The sequence below is a fragment of the Canis lupus genome, chromosome 17, assembly GCF_048164855.1.
Source record: "Canis lupus baileyi chromosome 17, mCanLup2.hap1, whole genome shotgun sequence".
Classification (NCBI taxonomy): domain Eukaryota; kingdom Metazoa; phylum Chordata; class Mammalia; order Carnivora; family Canidae; genus Canis; species Canis lupus.
In genome coordinates this window covers 2,066,172-2,078,303 of record NC_132854.1, presented here as the reverse complement: position 1 = coordinate 2,078,303, position 12,132 = coordinate 2,066,172, and the positions used below count along the sequence as shown (strand labels likewise).

Here is a 12,132-nt window from a genome sequence, read left to right as displayed (position 1 = left end):
AAGTGTTATTAAAGGCCATGAATATCCTTACTCCTGAGTTAAGCCTCCCTGAGCACTCTGAGGGCATCCTGTGAGCCGAGCTGGCTACCTGGCTGATGGCCAGCCAACGCAGGTGGGTGGGTCCCTGCTGCCAGGTGAGGGGTGAGCTGTAGCTCCCCAGGGGAGGCTCATCTGAAGACCCTGTCATTTACCTGTTGTGCATGGTGCTTCCGGTCAATACTGGTCAACTTCTCTAGGTCATTTGGACCTTATCTGCTCAACTGAGAGCTGTGTTTTTCTAGCTGGAGGAGTAGGGGCCGCCTGTGGCAGTGAGTTAAGAAGACAGATTTCCAGGACCTCATGACAGGGTGGACACAGGTACTCCCCCAGTGACTGTGACATCAGCAAGGCCCACATTTTCAACAGTTGCCCCTCTGTTTGGTGGGCCCCCAGGCCCCCCAGGCTGACTGGCTCCCCGCGACTCCTACTGCCTAAAACTATCATCCTGCTGTACTCAGAGTGGCCAGTCCTTCACCAGCCTCGAGTGTCACCTTTCCGTGGACATAGGCTTGTGTTCCCCAAAGCGTGGCCCACATCTCTGCTCTCACTGCATCCTTCCAGTCGGCTCCTGTCCTGCTGCCTGCAGATGCCAGCTAGTAAACCGTAGGTGTTTACCAGTGCTTATTGGTTGATCGATAATGCCACATCTCTGTTCCTCTCTTTGCCTTGGTCTTAGTCAGCTTGGGCTGCCAGAGCGAAATACCATGACCTGGGCAGCGTCTGTAAGAGATGTTAACTCACAATACTGGAGGGTGGAAGTCTGCTGTCAGGGTGCGGGCAAGGCCAGTGTCTGGGGAGAGCATGTCTCCTGGCCTGCATACAACTTCTCCTCGGTGCACATGTGCAGAGAGGAAGAGAGAGCTGTTGGTCCTCTCAAGGCCCCAGCCTTACAACCTCATCTCACCTGCATTACCTCCTCGAGTGCCTATCTCCACAGAGAGTCACGGGGGGTTAGAGCCTCTATGAGTGCATGGTGGGAGGACACCATTGCAGATGGCCTTGTGTCGGAAAGCGAATACATGGATCCTCTTTGCTCACAGATCCTGTGTCCATGAATTCGCCTACCTAATAAAATTTATTTGTAACACCCAAGTTTTTGCAGTGGGGTGAAAAATTTGGGTCAACCTTTGTGTTCCTTTCCAGCCCAGTTCGAAAAACACAATACCCCCATCCTTGTTTTGGTTCTTGTGCTTTAAAACTGCAGTCTTTTTTAGGGTCCTGTTGCCACATTTTCATCCTCTTTTTTGGTGGGGTTTTGCTGGTTGAAGTGGCCCCACGCACAGTGTCGCAGTGCTGGCTCATGTTTCCAAGCATGAGACGGTGATGGGCCTCGCAGAGAAAACATGTGTGTCAGAAGAGCCTTGCTCAGGCCTGAGTTACATGCTGTTGGCCACGGGTTCCATGTTAATGAAGGGACAATATACATTAAAGTGTCTTTAAACAGAAAACACATGTAACACAAAGGATGACTAGTTTGATCCATTTCAATATGGATTGATCGGTTGATGAAAATATCATCACCAGAGGCTTGCAGGGACCTGACCCTGTATTTCCTCGGGAGCACAGGCTCGTGTTCTCGGTGAAATAGAAAACATGACTACCATAGAGATCTGAAGGATCTTCAGATGCAGACTGGTCTGTTTTTATTAACTGAACTGGCTGTTTCCAGGATGTCATCTTATTGTCACCAGCCCAATGCTGAAGCTTCAATATAAGCATGTGAGTGCTTGCGGGAAGTTGGGTTCTTTGCACATTAGCTGTGACATTGTCAACAGACATGGTGGCTGCTCTGGAGCGGTGGGGGGGGGGGATGTCATTGAAAATGCTGTATCACAACTGGACATTGTCCTGTGTCCTAGAGCACAGCGGAGCTCCGGTCGCCTGACTGCCAGGGAAGGAAACGCTAGCATCTGACATTTGTATTTGACAGCCTTTAAAAAATGTAACGGCCAACCAGGGTAGTTTTACCTTTCTTTGGTTTGTTTGTTTTTAAGTATAAATGCTGCTTTCCTAATAAAACACTGAAGATGACACATTCCTTGCTTACCAGTGCCAGCTGTGCTGTTTGGGTGAGCCAGCAGAGCAACTGCCCCACGGGCTGCCAGCTTTTTAAGGGCATCCTTTCCATCTTGGTTAGTCCCGTGCTGCCCCAGGTGCCAGCGTGAACATGCCATTGGCTGGGGCACCTGCAACGCCAAGTTACTACACCATAGATTCTATTTTCATAATATCAAGTGCAGGTTTCTTTGGCAACCCTGCTAGCTTAGCCATTATTGGTCAAATTTTAATGAAAAGAGAAGTGCCATGCATGTGGAGAATGCCATTTTAGCAGCGGTTCCCTGTATCATTTAAACATTTGCCCCAAAACTGTTTTTGTGAGCCACTGAGTCCTTGCAAACTTCTTCCTTGGGGAATGAAAACAAACCAGCCAACAGACACGCACCCTCAGGGCAGCCCCAGGACAGCCGGTCCGGGTGCAGGGCGACTGGGTCCAGCATCTGGGACACGGGGCCATTGTTTGCAGCCGTAGGTTTTCCCACTTTAAATGGAAGGATGTTCTGGCGTGAGGGAGGCTGCTCCTCCACGGAGCCCAGGTCAAGCCTGGCCCCGCATGACAGCGGTGACTCAAGCCGATCACGGACGCCCAGCGGCCCTCCGACGTTGCCATGACAGGCGTTCGTTCCTCATGAACTTTGTCCCTGGGTGTGTGTTTTTGGAGCGTGCCGGGGTGACATTCAGCCTCTACATTCATTTTTATGATAATTCCGAGTAAATTGTGGTGCAATAAACTCTTCAAGCCTGTCTTTCTCGTGAAAGCCGTGAATCAATCAGCTGTGGGCTTTTTTGGGGTCTTTCAATGTATGGTGATCATTTAGATTTGACGTGCATTGTGAGACCTTAGCTGGCGTCCTCTCTCCGGTCTGTCATTAATTCCAGCCTTTGCTATTCTGAAGTGCCGTGAAGGATGGCGGAGAAATCATTGCCCTCTTCTGCTCTGTTATTGCACAAAATAGCAGCGCAATAATTTTTTGTCAATGTTTTACTCTAAAAGCTTTCTACGTCAGTTTTGAAAAGGAAGCAATAAAGCCCATTCAATGGTATGAATAAAAATCCTTTGAGGGTTAGGGCAGAGCTTCTTTTCTTCAGCTGGTAATCAAATTGGAGCTAAAATGAAATTGAGTTTTCTTATGAAAATAGCCTTTGTTGCTGGGAAGGCTGGTAATTCATAAACAATAACCTGCTCTTTTGTGTGGATAATAATATATTCATGCTCTTTCAATAGGGTAAAAGCCAGACCTAGTGCATTATGGTACAGTAAAAATAGCTCCAAGGGGCTGGCTGGAATGATCTTGAAGAAGGAACGTGGCGTTCGGCGACTTTGGCTTTCAGCATCCCTCTGAAATGGGACTTTGCCTGATTTGTGCTCTGGTGTTCGTTGTTGATTTGTTGCTGCCACACAATGTTTGGTTAATTGTGATGGTCTCAAGCTGTGCTCATCACTGCCAGGGCTGCGGCGGCTGCCGGGGACCCAGCCGGCTGCCACAGGACGTTTGTAATTCACAGGCAGACCTTGTCGGCGCCCACGAGGACCGGAGCGTCCCAGAGCCCCGGACCGACCGGCAGCTGCGCGGGGCACGCGAGGTAGGAGGAGGGGGTGTCCTTGGTCGATGGCGAGAGGTGAAAGGGGACGGCTGAGGGCACAACCTGCTGTGCTTTCTCTGCAAAGCGGCGTTGAGGGGGGTGCAGGAGGAGAGTGTCTGGGTGCCTGAACTGCAGTGACTTCCAAGCGGATCCCAGATGGAGCCCCCGGGCAGCTCAGCCCTCGCACTGGCGTGTGTGCGGCCCCCGGGACCGTCGTCTAGGACCTGGTGGCGCCTGGGTGCAGGGCACTGCATGACCCACAGGCAGAGCGGCTGTTTCTTCTGGTGAGATGTGCGTGTGCTGAACTTCACTTGGAAGCTCCCGGTGTGGGAGTAACAGGCCGTGGGGATCAGGTAGGGCTGGAATCGTCACCTACGCTTGGAGCACTGACTCTTGCTACTTGGGCAACTGTGACTTTTGTTCTCTCCCTCAAGTTGGTAAAAAGTTATGTTTTGGTGATCGCGACAATGTGTGCCAACCCCACCTTTATGCTGGATCCTGAAAACAGCCCTAGCGTTCCCGGATTCAGATCTAGGGGCCAGGGCCAATGAGAGAAAGGTCATTTTCTGGTACATTTAACACAGAGCTGTGAGAATAATGAAGCATTAGCACATCCAGTTTACTGAGCTTGCAAACACAGAAGAAGGATCTTTCTGATAGAATGCTCTAGCTGTTCGTCTGGGGCTTGTTTCTGGTGGTTGCCTAAGTTCATTTTCTTGGCTCTATCATTCCATGGACAAGGAAAGGAAGGAAGGAAGGAAGAAAAGAAAGAAAAGGAAAGGAAAGAGAGAGAGGTGGGGTGGAAAAAGGAAAAACTGTTTGCCTGCTGAGAAATACACAGGATGGCGTGGGCCGTGTTAGCACTGGTCAAAATAATGTCCTTTTTGCTGGATTTTGGTTGTTGGGTAGACTCGGTTCTTTTATATTCACTGGTAATTTCACTCAGGTACCTTTTTTGCGAAGGTCCCATGGAATCATGTTTTTTTTTTTTGTTTGTTTGTTTGTTTTGTTTTTTTGTTTTTTTCTGGCTTACGGTAAAGGCTTTGCAAAGCCCATCCTTGGTTCAGAACGGAAGAATGGAGAGGTGGAGATGAAGACCACGGTGTGCAATTTTAAAGTACTCAACTTTGACAGTTTCAGAGACGCCAAGTCAGTGACTGACCGGTTCGCCCACCCACGGACAGGAGCAGAAAGCAGATAGTGAGGGAGCAGCAGGAGTGTTTATCTGCACCCAGATAGGCAGGGACATGCTCTGGGCCAACGCTGGCAAACAGGTATTTTTGTGTCGTTTTGCTATCTTAACAATGAGATTGCGTGCCTAACAAAAGAACTTTTAAGGCACAGTGGAAGCTGACAGTTTTGGTAATATATGTCATTATCCAATTAGTTTACACAAGTGTATGTTTTTATGCTTTACTTAACACACCTCTGTGTGTTTTCAACTCCAACAAATATCCCTTGCACTGAAGTCTTTCACAACTAGGATTCTAATTGTATATATTTTACTCTGCTGCAGTTAGTTTGTGCTTTACAATATCATGAACACCTTAAATTCTGATTTTAAAATCCATTTCACGTTCATTTTAGGGAGAAAAGAACCAGGACTCATTGGCTTTCATTATATACTTTGTCAGGAAAAGCCCTGACAAGCTCCCTCATACTTTCTCCCACTGACAGAGCTGCCTCGTGTGGTGGCTTTATTCTCATGCTCAGGTTGAACTGGATGTGACAGAAAAGATTGCTAATTGTCAGAGAGTCAGCTTTCTGCTTCACATAAAGGAAATGGTAAAGAAAAGTTCTGGAGTGTTTTCACTGTGGAAGAAATGGTGCAGAAATAGGCTTTACTCATAGTGCAAACCACCACCAGGTATCATAGCACACTTCAGACCAGAAAATCATAATGTTCTTTAACTATTTGGTGGTCTTGATGAAAAGTTCTTCTTTTGATAATTCCTATTTTAACATGTAGGTGGCTTTGCCTCCTCCTGCCTGAGTTGCATCTGGCCACTGGCTGGAGGAATAAAAGGTTCTGTTGGGGGGTGCGTGCCAGGCAATTCCAGGAGGACAAGTCCGGTGGGGGCAGGAGCTTGGGAGGGAGAAAGTGACGGCTTGGGACTCTGGTCTTGTGCCTAATTTTCCTCTCCAGTTATTTAAGAAAGATAAAAGAAAGTTGTACTTACTGTCCTCTTCTTTGGATGGCCTGAGGGCCTTTTCTCTGCCTGGGACTCAGAGCAGTGGAGGATGTCATCACTTATGGGGTCACCACTGGTCACATGTGGCCCTCTGCCCTCACTCAGGGCACAGGCATTAGGATGCTCAAGCAGCCTGCAGGCTGGACCCCAAGAATGGGTGCTGCATGGAGGGCAAGTCTTCCACCGCAGAGATGGTCTATGGAGCATCCTGCAGGGGAGAGAAGAATGCAGGGGCACCCTCCCCTCTCCACTCACCCCTCACCCGCTGGGCACTCCACCCCCTGGTGTCCTCTCCATCCAGTCCCATGATGTGCAGCCTCTGTTGGAAGAGGAGCTGCTCTTTTCTTGCTGAAGATGCAGGGTTGGGGGGATGGGTGGGCAAGTGTGGACATACACATGAGGGGCCCCTGGCCTTGGACGCCGGTGGGGCCGATGCACAGACTAGCCAGGGCCTGGGGAGCAGGTGAGGGGTGATCTGGGCAAACTGCTCCTCCAGAGCCTCCCTCTGTGAGTCATGGCCAGGGCTGGTCTTGCGGGTCTGCTCTGGCTGGCGAGGGTGGAGGCTGGGTCCCGTGGAGGCAGGGCGGCCGTCGCCTATGAGCATGATAAGTGCAGCGTGGCACGTGCAGCGTGATAAGTGCAGCGCCTATGAGCGTGACAGGTGCAGCGTGGAGGCAGGGTGGCCAGAGCCCCAGGGGCATGAGGGCTGGCAGCTCTAGGTGGAGGGGACACTGACTGGCTCCAAGTCCTCCAGCGGTTTGTTTACCTGTGAGATGGACTGTCAGGTGGAGGAGGAGGAGGGTAAAAATCCGCAGAAAAAAACACTGACATGTTCCGTCGGGGCTCCCGGGGTCTTTCTCAGACTGCCCAGCAAAGGACAGGGACTTACCCCATGGTGAAGACAAATGCAGTCGAAGGCTCTTCCTTATTGCATCTCACAGGACCTCTATCCTCCCACCAACGTCATTTAAACCTTTGAATCCCGATTGTCCAGTGATTTGTGGCTATCTTGGCCTGACCAGGTTTTCTACAAGACAGGGAAGTATATTAAATATGCAACAGGAATGTTTGATTGCATTTTTTTTTTTTTTTTTTTACTTTTCAGGGAATCAGAATGTAGATTAGAACTGCAGACTTTTTGATCATTAGAGAAGAGTTAGATATAAAAATCGGGTACAAAATAGGTAGTTTTAAATACTAACAGCCAACGTCAACAATATCAGAGGACATTAAACAGATAATTATCTGTCAGAAATTGCATCTCGGCACTTCTGGGTTTGTTTCTGTTTTAACCTGCACTACTTGGCCGTCTCTGAAACTTTGGGGTCAGGTCCAGTGCTTTTCTACTGCTGCATGCAAATCACACTTCCAGGGTACAAGATCCATCCAGTTTAAGCCTGCCATGACTTTGACGACTTCCTGTGGCCCCGTGCTGTTGAAATTCAGAGCTAATGTACAGAGGGTAGCTTCTTGCACGCTGCCAGCACGTGAGATTCAAGAGCCTCACTTTATGTTGTATTTCATACGTGGCACATGTTGCACAAACCCAATGGCTGAATCTTTCTTCCAAGCATTTCTGAAAAACTGTAAGTTCCTGAAACACAAACCTAAAAATGCCATTATGCATTGTACCTCAGTTTTACTGGTGCGTTAGTGGGCATCACTGATGCCATCTATCAGGTATCTGGGAAGTTTTATCTTAAAAATGAAGAAAAAAACTATCATTTTTTGGAAGGTATTGGTTACACTCTCAATATATCATTTCTTTCTTTTTGAAAAGTTAAAATGATGTTTTAGGATATAAATTCCTGGCCCCTGGGAGAAAGGATTTAGTAGCAGGATTTTTATCATTCTAGAAATAGTGTATATTTCTGACACAGAGAATATTTATTTCCTACATCATGGTTTTGAAAATCCTTTAGAATTATGTGTGCTTATTTCTGGAGACAAAGGTTGGAATTATTACTAGAGTTAATTTTCATTCCTTTCTCAGCATTGGTTGATACTGCAGGCACCTTTAATTTTGAAGAAAGTGTATAAAATGAAGGTGCAATTTATAACATGGGTCCTCATCCAGTTGGTTTTACTTAAATAATTGTAGTTGAGTCCTGCTAGAACACAGTTTTGCTATAATCCCTAGATTTGAAGCAAAGATTTGAGAACATAAATTTAAAGGAAAAATAATGAGCTAAGGAAATCCTAAGAGCCCACAAAAACAGCACTGAAGCAAAAAACCACAAAAAAACAGGCAGTATGTGGTGTTTTACAGCAGGATGATCTCTTCACCCTGGGTCACTGCAAATCTTTAAAAATGGTTTATTACCTTTGCATATAAATGTCTGAATTTTTCTTCTTTTGGATTTGTTGATTACCTGAAACCACCCATTTTTTTTCCTACTCCTGACACTAGCTACTTCTCTTGGGCTTGAGTCCTTCTGCTGAAAATAAAGGCGTTATTTGTGCTGGTTCCTGGGGCCTGTTTAAATTCTGACATTCTCATTTTTGAGGAACACACTCCCAACACACAAACAGCCAAGCTTTGAAGCATGCAGGGTTGGATTCTCACCCCCACCCCATATCTGTGGGCCCCAGCAAGGGGACAAACAGGGGCCCGTGCCTTATCTCGATGTGTCAGTCACAACCGAAGCCAAGAACGCAGGTCTACCTCCTCCCTTGACTCAGGTGCCTTCATGGTAGCCAAAGGCCTGAATGCAGAATTCCACCTTCTGGGACTGGGCACAGCAGCCTGGTGGGTCCATCAGAGCCCAGTCAGCCACCCCTCTTTCTGCCCCACGAAGCTCAGCCATGTCTGCACCCATGGGCGGCTGCCTCTGAATCCCTCTCTGGGGAGATGAGTTTGAGAAATGGTCCAGGCAGGCCTAGGAAGGGGGCTCGTGTCCATGTGCGCAGGGCAGGGGTTCAGAGGTCCTGGCACCCCTAGTGTGGCATGGTGTTGCAATTTGAGTGAGTGTGTCCCCTTGCTTGCTGTCCAGTGGGACAGGGTGTGATGGAGGCAGTGTGAGAACTGCCCTGTGTCCCCGGTCTACAGACACGGTACTCAGGGGTCTCTGGTTGTACAATTTTGCAGGAAATGGGTTGGATCATAGAACCCATGGGCAGCATCTCTCCTGGGCAACGAGGTCTTAATATTATGGTGTCTTTACTGAACTCTTGGCAAGGAGTGGTCTCACTAAAGGCTATTTGTCTTTAAATAGTTAGTTTCATTTAGCAGTAATTGGACTCTGTCCAACCTGAAGTAGATGCTGGAATCTGAGCATTAACACCTGCTCCCGGGGAGCCACATCCCTTCAGCCAGCAGGAGTAGCGGGCAGGGCGGGGCACCGTGGAGCCCAGCCGCCCAGGTCTCTCCTGGCTCTACCGCCTTCGCCTCTGGGTTGGCTTTACACATTTGTGCAGTCGGGAGGATGGCAAGACCTAACTCACGGGACTGGGCTGAGGCTCAAATGAGCCAGTACATGTGAAGTACTTGGAATCACAGCATGATAAGGTCTCAGTAAATGTTGGCTATTGTGAGCATCGTATTTCATCGATTGTAGCATGAACTTTTTTTACATTTTAATACCTCTGAAATTGGGAAATCCCCATTGTAATCACTCAGATTTGGTGAAACTGGTAATCAATCCGATGGACTCTCCAACAATGAACGACTTCCTTAATCTGAAAATGCGTTGCGTTTCTGGGAAGGGAAGAGTGTCAGACTTGGTTATTATTGAAAGTCTGTCTCCTGGAATCCATTCCCCTGAAACGCTCGGGCCAAGAGGAACTATGCAGTGAAGGCTGAGATTTGCGGTGGTCACTCTTGAACGTCGGGATGTGGAACAGACAGCAACTTGAGGCAATAAAGCCACACAATCATCACTGGAACATTTCATATTCAAAGAGACACAAATTGCTCTATTTTGAAAGGAACAAATCATTTTGTCTTACAGCCTAGACACTAGCAGACTTTACAAAGGAAGACAATTGACTTGAGATCTTCGACCCTTCGCTCAGAAGGAGATCGGCCCTATTGGGACCTGGCCCCGAAGCCTCTGTCCCACTGGTTTGGTGAGAGGCCTTGTGTCCTCATTCCCAGACACCCCATGGCCTGGGCCACACCTCCAGGGCAGCCTGACATGCACGCCTCCCCTTGTCTTAGGGCTTTCCGGGGTCCCCAACTTACTTCCCAAGAGCTGACCCCATCAAAGCAGTGCTCCCAGGGCCTGCGCGCTTCCTCTGCATGACAGGAAATGACCCATTCACATATCACACAGCCAGTCGGCTTCCTGCTCCTCCTGCTCTGGGACCCTCCAGAAACCTGTTTCCTTCCCATCAGAGAGCCAGGTTCTGTGCTGACAAGGCTCTAAAACCTGGTTCCTGCAGAAAATGACAAATGGGTGCTCTGTGACCAGGACCCGAGAAAAGGGGATGACACCACCCTGCTGCTACTGGGGGACACTGTGTGGCCAGGTTGCTGGCCGGGCTGCGGGCTGCTCCTCACTGGGGCGGGGAAGTCCGTGTGCCAGGTGGAGGTGAGGCCCGCAAGCCTCTCGGAGGTTAGGATGATTGCCTGGAGGGCCTGGGAAGGCTGCCTGCATCCCCGCCACTCCCCTGCATGTGGGGTCCTCCAGGTGGGCTCTCCTGTTCACGGTTACCTTCTTCCAGGCCACTTAGGGGGGAAAGAGACCCTCGGAGGGGCACTGACCTCGATGCTGGTGCACAGGAAGCAGTGATCCCAGTGGGGAGGAGGAGGCCGTCTGCACAGCTGCCCTGTAGCGGCTCAGGTCCTGCTGTTCTCACGCGCTGGGTACACGTAGGTGACAGGGGCCCAGCAGAACACACGGCACATTCCAGAGTTAGGTGAGATGTTTCAAGGAAAGACTTCTCCGGACAGAGGTGGGTGGTGCCCGGGCACCTGAGGAGTGATGGGGAGGCCCCGGGGCCGGTGTCACTGAGGACCCTCTGCCCCCAGGCCTGCGGGCCACGGGGTGGACGGAGCAGCTGAGGAGCACCTGAGGCGGTGCTCTGAGGTGAATGCACGTAGCCACTGCTAAAGCCATAGCCTGGCTTAATAAAGACAGAGTCAGACTGTTCACTTTTCTGGAATATTCTAGTTTTCTGCGGATGTTTCTCACGGGCAAGAATCCACGGAAATGAGAGAACCAGTGGTGGAGTGTGTGGACAGTGGCTTCCCCTGGCCCAGACAGAGGGGAGAGGCCCGGGACGCAGATGGAGGCAGGCTGAGGAGACCCAACGTGGGGGTCACTACAAACAACCCCCCAAAACAGTTCCCAAAAGATGAAGTAAAGTGAATTCAGATAGAGTAGATTTAGGGCTTAATGGACTGTGTTTGATGGGAGCTGAGCAAGCAAAGAAAGGCCCAGGCCCTGGTTCTCTCTCTGCACCCCGGGGAGCTCTGGGGGACGTGGGGGGGGGTGAATGGAGGATGGGGCTGGGGAGGTTCTGAGACCCCCCCACCCCGCAACATGGCGATTCTATCCAAGATCAAATGCAGACAGGTGTCAGACAGGTGTCTCCTGGAGCTAATGGCGTTCTGAAAGTTCCCGTCAGATCTTCTCAAATACATAATTATCTCTAAGGCAAAGGGTATTTGTTCAAATAGGATCACCAATGTGACAACAAGAGAACAATGTGAGTCAGAACCCAAGTGAACAAAGTGAAATCAGTAGTTTGTCCGTTTTAGGTCAGCTACTACCTTACAGTGTCTATATGCTTTGAAATTGCCATTAAAACTTTTTGTCGCTCATATAAAATCCACTTGGTAATCATTACATTTCAAAAGTTCCTTATAAAAATAAACTCATTAGAGTTAAAAATACTAGAAAAATGGAAATCACTCAAAGGCAACTGGTTTTTTTTTTCATTTTATAGTTAATTTTATTTATAGTCATTTGAATCGAACTTTTTTTTGCTTTTTTAAAAAGTGCTTTTTAAGAAATTTTCAGTTGAAGGTTGGTAACTTAACTCTAGTTTCAGGTGCACAGCACAGCGATCTGATAGTCCCATACACGATGACGGAGTCACAAGTGAGGTCCGCACCTGTGCCCGGTCCCCGCGGTACATGACTATGTGGCCTCCCCCTCCCCTGCACAGGATGTGGCTGTGAAACAGAAGCCAGGTGGCATGTTGTCTTGAGCAAGGGCAGGTGAGGGCGTTATTGTCAGCTAAGGTGACAGCTTGGCGCACCCGTGTTGGCGATGCCCACCAGGGTCTGGGTGCTGACAGCAGCCCCACGCCC

The 12,132-nt window shown here is 49.1% G+C and overlaps 1 long non-coding RNA gene across 1 annotated transcript in view; it reads left to right on the top strand.

Annotated features, from left to right (window-relative positions):
- The first annotated feature begins 420 nt into the window (after nt 1-420).
- LOC140607810 (uncharacterized) overlaps nt 421-12,132 on the top strand; it is a 592,127-nt gene continuing 580,415 nt past the window's right edge. The window contains exon 1 of the long non-coding RNA XR_012009714.1: nt 421-642. This is a non-coding gene — a long non-coding RNA (uncharacterized lncRNA). The remainder of the gene's footprint in view (nt 643-12,132) is intronic.